The 13,512-nt window shown below is 45.1% G+C and overlaps 1 protein-coding gene across 4 annotated transcripts in view; it reads left to right on the top strand.

Moving 5' to 3' along the window:
* LOC138580185 (C-type lectin domain family 2 member L-like) overlaps positions 1-13,512 on the top strand; it is a 335,947-nt gene that overhangs the window by 237,272 nt on the left and 85,163 nt on the right. The gene's annotated exons all lie outside the window — the stretch shown is intronic.

The following is a 13,512-nucleotide window of genomic DNA, read 5'->3' as shown; positions in this document are numbered from 1 at the left end:
GCCCAACCGCTACTCGTGACCTGGCGCTAATAGTGCCGGACTGAGTAGCGGTAATGCTATTTGTGCTGGCGGTATGCTGGCAGTATTACCCCTGGGATACCACCAGTCTCGTGATGAGGCCCACCGTCTTTCACTGTGTCGATAAGCAAACATACATGATATGATATGATAGTTTATTTATATAGCGTCTATACACAATGTGTTTCAAAACGCTTCAAAGCAAGGGAGGGAACAAGGGAAAATACAATGACATTCTTACAGGCCATGAACAGTAAGGATGTGAAATTAACTATCGTACTCGGCCTGACGACATTTCAGATAGTGCAAGAGCTAAGACATAGGGCCTCATTACGTGTCCGGCAGTAACTGAGGCGGTAAAACCGCCTGGTTATCGCCGGACTCGTATTACCATTCCGCCTCCGTGACTCCCGGAAACACCAGGGCATTACGACCCCGGTGTCCCGGGAATTCCGGAGGCGGAATTAGGTAAATCCCCATTCCCATTGAGTTTCATAGGACTCAATGGGAATGGGGAAGTGGAAACACCGGCACCATCTCGTGATGGTGCCGGTGTTTCCACGTCCGCCTGCAGGCGGGCGGTGTTAAACCCGCCAGGTCAGACCTGGCGGGAACATCACCTCCCGCCTGCAGGAGTCGGGATTGGGCGGTCCGGAATTAACAGTGGCGGCGGGTTTACCGCCACTGTTAATTCCGAACCGCCCGACCTGTAATGAGGCCCATAGATAAGGAAGGGAGGGGGAGAGTGGGAAGGAAATTGAAACGCCGAACTAGGCCTGACGACATTTCTGGTAGAGCCGGAGAAAACAAAAGGTGAGGGAGAGGATTGCAGAAAGGGAGGAGAGGAACAAAACAAGCGACTATCATACTAGGCATGACGACATTTCAGTGCTGGAGGGGGAGGGTCCGGAGGAAAAAAACAGTAATGGGAGGTTGGAGGAAACAGATGAGGTTGCTATCATATTAGGTCCAGGGACAATTCTGATAGAGTAAGTGCATAGAAGAAAGTAAGGGGAGGAGATAGGAAAAGGGTGGGCGGGGCTTGCTAAGTGGTGAAAAAGAGCGGCAAGCAGGAAGGCACCAGGTGGGCTGGCTTGCTAAGTAGGAAAAAGAGCGGCAAGCAGGAAGCACCAGGTGGGCGTGGCTTGCTAAGTGGTGAAAAAGAGCGGCAGGCAGGAAGGCACCAGGTGGGCAGGATTTAGGCCAGGTGACCTAGATCCACTTGCACCTGCTCCCCATCTGCAAAGGAAAAGAGGCTGGAGGGCTCCTTAAGTAGGAAAAAGAGCGGCAAGCAGGAAGGCACCAGGTGGGCGGGGCTTGCTAAGTGGTGAAAAAGAGCAGCAAGCAGGAAGGCACCAGGTGGGCGGGGCTTGCTAAGTGGTGAAAAAGAGCGGCAGGCAGGAAAGCACCAGGTGGGCGGGGCTTAGGCCAGGTGACCTAGATCCACTTGCACCTGCTCCCCATCTGCCTACATAATCGAGAAACGGTGGACAGAAATCCATGAAGTTTCCTGTCAAAAATTCATAAGGCTTGTTTGCAGGTTGGCCACCTTCAATCGCAAACGAGGGGCCCACCGGTGACATTAAATTGCAAAAAAACTTTTGTGGGGCTTTTGCCAGTAGTTGTCCATTAGCAGGTGTCTGCTGTTGACGCATATGTTTGCAATACATAGATGATTGTTACATTCCCTTCTGTATATCTCCATCGGTGCTTCCAGATAACACAGCAGCCTTGGACATATAGTACTCAAATGCTCCTTAAGCAAATCCAACAATAAACGTTGTACACATCCAATGGCGGATTTCACTTTAAATTGATCGCTTTCCAACAGGTGTTCATTTTTTGTTTCCTGCAAATAAGTGCAAATACATATGAAAACATCTACAGTCTCAATCCTGGTAGGTCAGTTTACGGGGCCCCATGTACGTCGCTGTACTATACCGTCTTTGATATACTTAACCCCCCCACTTGTGAACTGTTTTCTCAATGATGCTTCCAACACAAATCTGCCATCCCCTTCTAAACTGCTCATTTTCAAAAGGGGGTTACGCGCCGATTGCATAGTCCATAATGTTTAGATACTCAGGTGTATTAGGTGTATTAGTGGCTGTGTCCCTCGCATCATTTTTGCAAGGTGTTTACAGCTCAACATGTGGCATATTTTACGTAGCGACTTATCTGTATAATATATATTTCCAAACACTCATGAGCATCCTGTCGGGAGTCATCAATTGTATGTCCTGAGCACTATCTGTGAAAGTGTTGTTTTAAACACGTTTTCACCACTATGTCATCTTTAAAGTTGCCGGTCTTCATTAGCAAAGCACAAGCCTTACACAGAATATTATTGCAATCTCCTGGGTTTTCAATTTGGTTTGAGCAGCAAACACAATAAATATTGATAATTTCTGCTACAGCTTCGCTCTCCTCAACGTCGTCGACTTTATCGGTTAGAGGCTGTAAACAAAACAGACGCATGGTTTTAACTATAATTTGTACTTACGCCCTACAAAATACAAGCGCTCACTTTAACATATACCCACCGGATAACAGGTCGTCTGATAGCCAGTGCGCTTGGACCCCTGTTTTTCACGATGCTTCAGTAGGGCGAAGTCACTTTTTGGCATCCTGGCCGCCTACAGAACCATAGCTTCTTATCCACTGTCTTCAAATCCCCACATTGGGTGTGGATGGTCACCCCGGTACCACACCCATCAACTGCTCCAGAACCACGTAAATCACCATTTCCAGATTAGCAACTGTTATGGGCACATGCTCCTTAATGTTTTGAACGTAGTATCCAACAGAGCGCCCCATAACAACAGTGAATGGCGGCTCGCAGTCAACCGAGTGTGTAGACCTGTTCTCACACAGCTCACCGGCCTTGCGTTCCGACACCAAGTCCTGCGCATCTGCCAGCTCATCACCCCCCTATTAGATAATAAGGGGTAGAACTATCCTCTGAACCCCTGTGGTTTCCAGGGGGTATTTTCCCCTAGTCATAACTGTAGCTGTTCATAATTGTCGTTTTCCTGGATAGCCCCTGGAAAGCTAAAAGAGCGCCCGTGTTTCCCAGGCCTACCACAAAGGATGTATATCAGAGTTTTAATACCCACCACATCCCCCCATGCCATCATAGCCTTTGGGCCGTCCCTTTAGATCAAAATTGATATCAAACATTGGGGTTCAATAAAATGTCTATTAAACACTTTGGGGGGGGGCTTATCAATTTGATATAAAATGTAAATCTGCTTCCTATCGCCCTGGGGCGGAATACCTCTGTGACATCATCACTGCGTCACTCTGCGAAACCCTAGATTCACAGTCCCTGTCTTCAGAGCTCATTTCGCTCTCGGTGCACGAACGAGCAACATCGGCGAGCGCCGCTCCCATCTATATATATATATATTTTATATTCACTTTATATCAAAACTGATATAAAATAGAAAACACTTTATAGCCAATATGTATTTGATATAAAATTGATATCAAACATTTGTTATCCTTTTTTATATCACATTTATATTAAGTTTATATCAAAGCACATCAGAAGTGGGAGGGCCTAAGACCGGAAGCAGGGGGCGTGACCCCCTGTCAAAATGTAACATTGTACAAAAGGTGACCCCTTCTACTACTCACATGCATAAACTGCTCTTTAAAACTGTGGTATGCACAGAATTGGGTTTGGTTTGCAAACACAGTTGGGAATGCCTTTTAGCTTCGAGACTAACTCATGGAGAATCCTAGTCACTGCTTTTTAGCCGTTCACTTGTATAATATTGGGCCAGTGATTATGGATTTTAAAAGAGCCCATTGTTTACCACAGGCGTGCTTTTGATTTCATTTTCCCACTGTGACAATGTATCTGACTGCCGGCACAACTATTTATTTTTTAAATAGGATAAAGTGCAAATCTTATCAGTGGTTTCAGGGCTCGCAGAATCTACTAGCCCACTGGCTAGTAGTTTTTCTGAAGGGCGACTACAATTTGCACAATACTCAACCTTGCTGGCGAGTATGGGGATGTTAGAAAATTATTTTTCATTTACTCCAAACACACTTTGTTTGCAGCAAATGACAAATACAAGTTTCATTCTGCATGCTTGCAAGCATTGCACCAAATAGGTAGTGTGCTTATGGTGACATGCACCATTTAACTAAAAGCAGTGTTAAATATGTTGTCACTAGTCACCTTGGGTCAAGTGCATTTCACTTAAGTCGATTATGTAAACTGCAGGTCTAGTGGGATTTTTAGAATGTGCAAGGCCCGTCTATACATGTTTAATGTATTCCTCTGATCTTTACTCATTGACCAGTAGCCACTGTACTACACAATGCATAGTAAATCACGTTCTTTCGCCTTTTTTACTTTGTTTTTTATATATTATCGTGCCTTGAACATGGAGATGGTATTGCTGTCTTTTCAGATGTGGCTAGTTGTGTGTTTTGGGTTCACCATAATGTTCCGTGACTCCTTATCCTCTGATGAGCTCTATAGTTGATCGGCACAGAAACCAAGTTCTAAAGAAATTGTCTCTTTTCCCACAAGCTTCCTTTTTTCATATTTTTAAAAATATCTAGCACCCTATGCAGTGGTTGCCAGCTTCAGGTATTCGCTTACCAAGCATGAGGTGGATAGGTCAAGTGAACAGATAGCATTTAACCTTGTGAGGCCTGATGGCAAATGTGTGCACAAGGGCCAATATCCACCAACCCTACTCAATTCTTTAGCTCACCTACCCTTCCCCCATAGTCTCTTCCCCCGCAAACACCCAACCAACACTCTCCACCCGCATTCGCTACCTCCATTCTCCACCCCCACTCGACTCGCTACCTCTACTCTCTACCCCCACTCTCCCTACCCCCACCCAACCTCCTCCACTCTCTCTACCCCCACCCCAACCTCCTCCACTCTCTCAAGCTTCACCCACCCTCCCTACCTCTACTCTACCACCACCCACCCAACTCTCTCCACAACCCACTCACCCCCACTCTATCCCCTCACATCCGTCCTCTCACACACTTTGCTTTATTTCTTACCCTCTCACGCTCAACCTTTCTCACTCATATTTCCTCTTGCTCATCATCGATGGCACCTTCTCTCATATTATTTCCTCCCTTGCTCTATTCTCCTTCCTTCTCATTCTTTGCACACCTACGCCCCTTATCGCATCCTCCTTTGTAACTTTGCACCCTCCTCCTTGCACCCTGGTGCCTATAAATGCAAAATGCAGAGAACATCAGTAAACGCCAAAACTATTGGCATTGCCAATGCTCGTTTTTTTTTTGTTGCCATGAAAGGAATGCTCGTTTTTTTTTGTTGCCATGAAAGGTTCTTTGGAATACATTTCAAATGTCGATTTGCAAGTGTTAGACAATGCAACCAGATGGAGGAAGGAGGACTTGTTCTGCATAAGTTATGGAAGGGAGTGCTTTTCCTTTTTTCTTTGCCAGCATTTTTTAGTAGATTGTTGTGGGACCTTCTCGCAAAGTAAGGGGTGCAGTGTGTTGACTTGAAGTATATTTAAATTGCCTGCACCAAAGAATTAAACGACTCTTGGCCACCTTAAAAAGAAAGTGCAGTGCATGGATACTTTTAATGGGGCAGTACCAGCAGTTCTCAGCAGAATTTATTGGGACTTGTCTTGCTAATAGAAAAAACAAGCATTGGCAAAGCCCAGTTTTGTCTTTTTTGTCTTGGGGTCCATAATTTACAGGCACTACCATAATGGCACTACGCAGTCTTAAGATGGCAACAGCAGATAAATTGTGCTAGTGGCATATTATTACAGTATCTTGCAAATGCCTATACAAAAGACACAACTCTTGTCTATTCCAATGCTTGTTTTTAACAGAAATCCAATCCAAGGCCACCCATATTGCTTATAAATCAAGTGGCTAAAGGCACACTTGGTTAAGACTGTTTTATGAGGAGCTGGTTTATATCTGCAATTAAGCCGTTCCTATCGGAAGGCGGCTGTGAAAGCGCAGAGCTAGATTCAAGGGGATCCCAGGAGGATGTGTTTTGGGCAGGGAGGGCCAGGGAAGGGCAGGTAGGGGCACTTAGTGGGTGAGAACGGCCATAGGGACTAGCATGGCCATGGGCAATGGGCGTGTAAATTACCAAACTGTACCCACAGTCTGGGTCTCCCTCCTCATGTCATCTCCACTATTGTCACATCCCATAACAATGGGTTTAGCTTATAAGCACCAACTAATAGCCAAAACGAATTATCTGAGCATATATGATAAATTTATTATGGAATCCATACATTGATTTGCAATATAAGAGGTGAGATGAAAGTACCATTGGACGATGCAATCTAACAATAGTTATTGCTTGAAATTCGTTAATGTTGATATAGTTCACCAAGTTTATTTATTTTATTTATACCGCACCGGGAACCCGCAGGCATCAGTGCGCCAACACAAACATGATGAAGACACGTGAAAAACAGGACATACATGGATGATCCTTCAACTGCTTTCTAATGGTTCAAACCTACGAATTCATCTGAAGAGCCGGGTTTTCAATTTAGCAGACATTTATTAACATTCTTTTCCAGACGGAGCGAGCTTGGGAGCAAATTCTACACTTGCGCTGCTCTTGTGGGGAAAGCTCTACCAAGCCCACCAGCCTTTTAAAACCTGAGGGACCGAATCGTTCCCATATTGGCCGGCCTGGGAGTACGGTTAGGGCTGTAAAGAAAAGTGCGGAACTTCAGGTACACCTCATATAAGCACTTGTTCACTAGGGTGGCTGTTTTAAAGTGGATGCGAGCTGATATGGGCAGCCAGTCTAGGGATTCCCTCCCAGACGAAGGGCCAGATTCATGGAATTATTTGCGTGAAAAGTGCAGATTTGCGCGGCTTTCTGCCCGAAAATCCCTGTTTGAAGTATGGGGATTTTCGGGCAGAAAGGCGCTCAAATCTGCGTTTTTCACGCATATAATTCCATGAATCAGGCAGGAAAAATGTTCCTGTCTAGGGATGCCCTTGATGATCCGAACTGCATCATTTTGGAGCGTTTGCAAATGATGTAGCCATTTTCTTTCCTGGCCCTAATAAATAGGGAGTTACAGTAGTCGAGTCATGAGACATGCAACAGTGGAGGGTGAAGAATAGAGTGCACTCAAATTCGAGGAGGGATTTGTCCTCTTTGGTGGAAGTGTGGTTAATTATACCATTTCCTAGAGAAGTTTATACATGCCCTAACACAAAGTATAGCCTTCTTGGTAAAAGAGGGTGAAACTCAACGGATAAGAGACCGCAAATTCAATCATATGTCACCTAAAGGCATCATGGACAGGCATGCACCTGGGTAGGGCCAAAAGGCATCATACCCCACAGCTAATACTGGCGACGTGAAAAACCCACTGTGTTAGACCACAACAAGCTTGGTTTTTACCATCCCCCGATATCTTGAGTGATTTAAGTAGTGTACAATGATACCTTTCCTCATCAAACGAGCCTTGACAGCTTTCCACGCCCCTTTAGGGCGGGATATCCGGTCTCTATGATGTCATATCCGGGGCGTGGCCCCCTCGTGTTTCCCCCGGAAGTTCTGTCTGGGCAAAATCCTGTCCCGGAAGTGATGTAGGTGTGTTTAACAGGCCCTGGGTCCTTAGCGGGGGTGTCCCACCGGATGTGACATCATGGGGGCTATCGGGAAGGCCCCCCCAAGGGTTGGGGCCCTAAGGGGACTTCCTCCGGATGCCCCCCAAAGAACCGGAAGTGTGGAGCGGGGTTTTGAAAGGTGGGGCATAGCGTGCAGGGTGTATATATATACAGATACGTATTGGGGGATGTACAAGCCGTTCCTGAAGCCCTGGAAAAAAAAAACGAAAACTCAAAAGACCTCAATACCAAGAATTATGAAGCGCTACATCTACTACTCTAAGGACAATACAGCTGCTGAGGATTTGAAAACCCTTCAAAAATATTACAGCCCTGAAAGTCCGCCGGCACCGGCACTATCCATCGATGGGGACCCTGATGGCGCTGCGGCTATGGGTACATTATGTGAGCATTTTGATATGTTGAATCTTGGGAGTGGGAAACAGCCGGATGTCATCGACTCCGGTGTAGTTGACGCCTACACCGATGCAGACTATGTGGATATGGATGAGGCTGTTAAGGCTCTGGAGGAGACCCCGTATGAAGATCTGAATGTTTTAGAGCAACTGTTTCCAGAGGCCGCAATAACCTCGACGTTAGACACAGCATCCGATGAAGACAAGCTGTTTATGGACGTTACTAGCTCCTCTATGCTGGAAGATGTTGGTTCCGAAACGTTGGCTATGGTAAGTAATGAAGTATGACGATGTGGGTGCTTGTGTGTGTGAAAAAACCTGTGAAAACACATGCTCAAGAGCTAAACTTCTTTCTTTTTTGAATTGCAGAAAACGCCAGATAACCATAACGGAACTGTGGGCCTGAACAACTCGTTTAACGCCGTCAATTATTATTGCGTGTGCTGTTCAAAAAGGATCGAAAGTTCAGCATTCCCAGTCGGTGATAAGTGTAAGAAATGCGATACTTTGAAACGTTTTGAAAGTTCTGATGAGGAAGAAGATGATAATATAACCCTTTTGGAGACTGTAACGGCTCAAGCGTTTGCGGCGGCGGTTGTGAAAACGTGTTACCGTTGGTGTGAAGGGCATAAATACGGATACCCGCAACAGGATGCTCATGATTGTTTACTCCAGAATTATCAATCTGTAGCAATACGGGCGATATGTCAGATGTTGAAGTCATATAACGTTTATCAGATGCTTAAAAGGGTTTATAAAACCATGGGTATGCGTGTACATGCGAGTGTGGGGGGCCTGCTAGCAAAAACAATCTTGGAAATTCAAACGTGTCGCAAGCCTGAGAAAAAAATGAAATCTTTACACCTGGCAGGGCCCGTGATTTTTAGAAACCATATAACCCGTTTAATGCAGAGAGACTTTTCTAACCTGTACAGGCTGAGGAGTAACCCGCAGAGGTTTCCGGTTCCGCAAAAGCTTGTTTTTTAAAAAGATGAAAACACAATAATACTGTTCCTTATATGTGTACCGTTGTTTCTAGGGTAACGTTTCTGGAGGAAAAACCGGACGTGTGGAGCGCTATCTGACGCCTGTATGGCTGTGTGGGGAAAAACTTTTATACGCTATGCGGAAGGTGAGAATAGCGGTAAACACCCCACCCCGGCTGTGGCGTTTTGATGTACCGAGATTTCAAGATGCACAGATGTGTCAAAGTGTAATTTGTAGCACCATCAAGATGTTGGCGTGTGATGAATACGGTTCTGTATTCCGATACAACTGGGGTTCTTTATACATGGGCCCTAGAACCGTTTTGAAGCACCACATGGCTGAAATGTATGCACGATTCCTATGCCTTAAAGGTCTTGTTTTACAGGCCTCTGAACTATCCGAACTATTAAATGCTACAAGTGTCTGGTGTCTACAGAGTTACAGGCGGGGTAACCACGTTGATGTGTATAGCCTGTTATATGATGCATCCAATAAAATATCAGGGGTGGTAACTGTTCGACACCCCATACATGTATACCAAACAGTATAAAAATAAATTAAATAAAACGCCATACACCAACCCTGCGTCTGCTTATTTTTTTGTAGTGCATCAATGGCTAACAACACACGTTCAAGATTGCATGAATGCTATTATGATAAATCTGGTGTTGGGAGTTATTGTGGTGTTGATGCGCTTTATTGAAAATGACAGCGTGATAAACACCCCATCACGCGTGGAGCTATTAAGACATGGCTATCCGGCCAGGAGACGTATACCCTTCATAAAAATGCTAGATAACATTTTAAAAGAAGAATGACCATTGTCGCGTCGGAAGGTATGCAGTGGCAGGCAGACCTGGTGGATGTTTCTAACCTTGAAAAGCAGAACGATGGTGTGCGGTACATTCTGACGGTGATAGATGTTTTATCAAAATATGCATTTGCAGAGGCCTTGCGGGATAAGACTGGTTCAAGAGTGGCGGCGGCCTTCAAACATATCTTCAGCAAGGGTTACAAACTGATGCCGGTAAGGAATTTCTGAATAGGCCCCTGCAAAACCTTCTAAAGCACCACGGCGTGCATCATTTTATAACCCACACGGAAGTTAAAGCGGCGGTTGTTGAACGTTTTAATAGAACCCTAAATTCTTAACTATGGAGATATTTCACAGCCTATAATACACAACGCTATGTGGATATATTACAGACTTTTATCGATGTGTATAATGACAGCTACCACCGGTCTATTAAAATGCCTCCCCGGGCTGTAACCTCTGAAAACTCATTATCAGCGTGGCGAAACCTGTATGCTGGACGGCTATCGGAGAAGATCAAGAAAGCATCCTTTCGCGTAGGGGACCACGTCCGAGTATCCAAGTTAAAAGGTGTCTTTACAAAAGGCTACCAACAGTCCTTTACTGACGAAATGTTCATAGTGGCAAAAGCATCTGTGAAAGAGGGGGTATACATATATCAGCTGAATGATTATGCTGGTGAAGTTGTAAGCGGTAATTTCTACACAGAGGAGTTACAAAAGGTGATCGACGATCCCCAGTGTCTTTATAGGGTTGAGAAAATTATTCAGAGAAAAGGTAAGGGGTCTAAGAAACAGCACCTGGTAAAATGGCACGGATGGCCTGAGAAATTCAACAGTTGGGTCAACGCAGCCTCTCTAGAGGATCTAAAAAGCAGAGACGATCCCTGAGAAGAAGAAGATGGAAAACACCGGCTTTTATATCACCTTGCCCACTAACGCCTCTTTAGATATATTCCCCAAAAACGAAATATCGGATTATTCTGTTAAACTGGCTAAACCCGTTAATTTACAAGGTCCGTGGGAAGCGGGGTTGATGGAGATTCAGTACCCCCATACCTGGGACACCCTGGACAAAAGAGATTCCTGGTATACCATCAGACGTGGAGAACCTGCTGAATTGATAAATGTGGGTTTTCCTCACGGCTTCTACCCCACAATACAGGCGCTGCTAGATACTATCAACAAATCAATCGCGAGTCTCGAGCGCTATGCAGATATACACCTGTTTCTAAATAACTCACGCCGTAAAGTATTTGTAAGATCACCCGATCTTACCGTGGAGTTTATATGTAGCGGGAAACTCTCGATGGTGTTGGGGAACGCTCAGCATATAAAAAATAATACTAATAATATGGACAAAACACGTGCAGATATTGATGGTGGATTTTACAGCCTCATGATCTACAGCGATATAGTAGAATACCAAAGGGTTGGTGACTCATACGCCCCCCTGATGCGGACCGCACAAGTCAAGGGCGAAAATAACGGCATTGTTAATATACAATACATGAAGCCTGATTATATTCCTGTTTCTAAGTGTCATTTTGATACCATCAACATCCAGTTAAGGGACAATCAAGGAGATCTGGTCTCATTTAAATACGGGAAGGTCCTGGTGAAACTACACCTGCGCCCTAGACGCGAGAGAGACAATTAGAACATGGTAATCATGAACAATTACGGGGAGCCGCACGCTTATAGGGATTATTACCGCAGACAGGCCGGTTATGGAAATCAGCCCTACTTCCAAGGTGCGCCTGTGATGTATGGTGAGGGGCTAGGAAGTATTTTTAGAAGTCTTTTTCGGAGAGCCATGCCCTTCCTGCGCAAAGGGTTTGAATTAGCCAAGCCACATATGAAAACAGCTGCTGCAAACATTGCTAAGGATGTGGTGTCTACTGCAACAACCTCCATCGCAAATCGTTTCAACCAACCAGCACAAGAGGGCTCTGGTCTGGTTTACGTGGGTAAAAGCCCTGCAAAAAGAAAAAGGCGAGCTTCGCGCCGGTGGGGGCCTCCGAAGCCGCATAAAAAACAAAGAACAACAACCAAAGCCGCTCAGAAGAGAAAACGCACGTCAAAGAACAGACGGGTCAAGCGAAATAAAAACAGACCCGGCATCAATATTTTCTAAAAGATGGCCTTTATCCACTGTGCCTCGGGGGAATGTGTGAAATCGGAACTAGATCTGTTTGTCGTGCCCCCGACACAGACAAGCATCGAAAACAATTTTTTCATGGAAGTTGCGCCCCTAGCGGCACTATCACCATTAGCCCCCATCGAGTTTTACATATCGGGCTCAACAGAGACGTACCTGGATTTGAATGACACCTTGCTCTACCTAACCTGCAGAATAACAAAAGAGGATGGGACAGCTATCAGTGCAGCGGCGAAGGTGGCCACGATTGCCTATCCGGTGGCCACCCTTTTCAACCAGGTGGACATCACTCTAGGTGATCGCATGATTACACAGAGCGACAATATGTATGCCTATAGAGCGTATATTGAAAGCATTCTGAACTACAGCAATGACACTTTGAAAACCCAGCTGACTGCACGGCTTTTTTATAAGGACACGGCGGGGCATATGGAGGATTATGCTCTAAATGGAAACAACAAGGGCTTTATAAAGAGATCAGCGTATGCGACAGGTAGCAGAAACTTTGATTTACTAGGGCGTCTACACTAGGATCTGTTTTTCCAGGAGAAGCTGATGGTGAATGGTGTTGATCTGAAAATTAAACTCTCGCGAAATAAAGATGCTTTCTGTTTGAACAGTGATGATGCCGAAGCATACAAACTGGTAATAGTATCAGGGAGCTTATTCATTAAAAGGGTTAACGTTTCACTGGCGGTCAGACTCGCGCATGCTGATGCTCTACAAGTATCTAACTTGAAATACCCTGTGGAGAGGACCTCCTTGAAAATCTTCAGTGTACCAGCAGGCAGCTGTGTCGCCAGTCAAGATAACTTATTCTTGAGACAGCTACCTAAAATAATCGTTATTGGCTTTGTGGATAACACCGCTTTTTCAGGGGATAACGCAAGCAATCCTTTTAATTTTAAACATTACAACATTAACTACGCCGCCCTTTTTAAGGATGGGGTCGTCATCCCCGCCAAAGCCTACAGCCCTAGTTTTCAACAGAAAAATACAATTAGGGAGTATCTGGGACTAGTCTCCATCAGTGGCAAGCACATGCGCGATAAAGGATTTGTAATACAACGTGACGACTATGATGGTGGCTACACCTTGCTGGCTTTTGATTTGAGACCGGATAATGCATCATCAGGACATTATAATCTGATTAGGAATGGTAATTTACGACTTGAGATCCGGTTTGCTGCAAATTTACCAAGTACTGTGAATCTCATTATTATGGCCCTATTTGACTCTGTCATAGAACTCAACAACCAGCGACAGGTGCTGTACGATATGTAATGGATACCTATCAGATCATGCGTTTCCTGCGAAAAGACAAACATGCTGTGAAAACATTTCGAGGCGTCTATTCGTGTGATAACATTCCACGGGGTATACCGGGGAGCTGCCCATCAGCTTTGTTGTGAACACCGACCCCCAGCATCAAGAAGGAACACATTGGATAGCTATGTTTATAGACACTGTTGCAATAACTGTTTTTGATAGTCTGGGGTG

Source organism: Ambystoma mexicanum, chromosome 3p (assembly GCF_040938575.1).
Source record: "Ambystoma mexicanum isolate Mex_15411 chromosome 3p, UKY_AmexF1_1, whole genome shotgun sequence".
In the NCBI taxonomy this organism is placed as follows: domain Eukaryota; kingdom Metazoa; phylum Chordata; class Amphibia; order Caudata; family Ambystomatidae; genus Ambystoma; species Ambystoma mexicanum.
The sequence above is the reverse complement of the archived record's forward strand: the minus strand, read 5'-3'. Positions and strand labels throughout refer to the sequence as shown.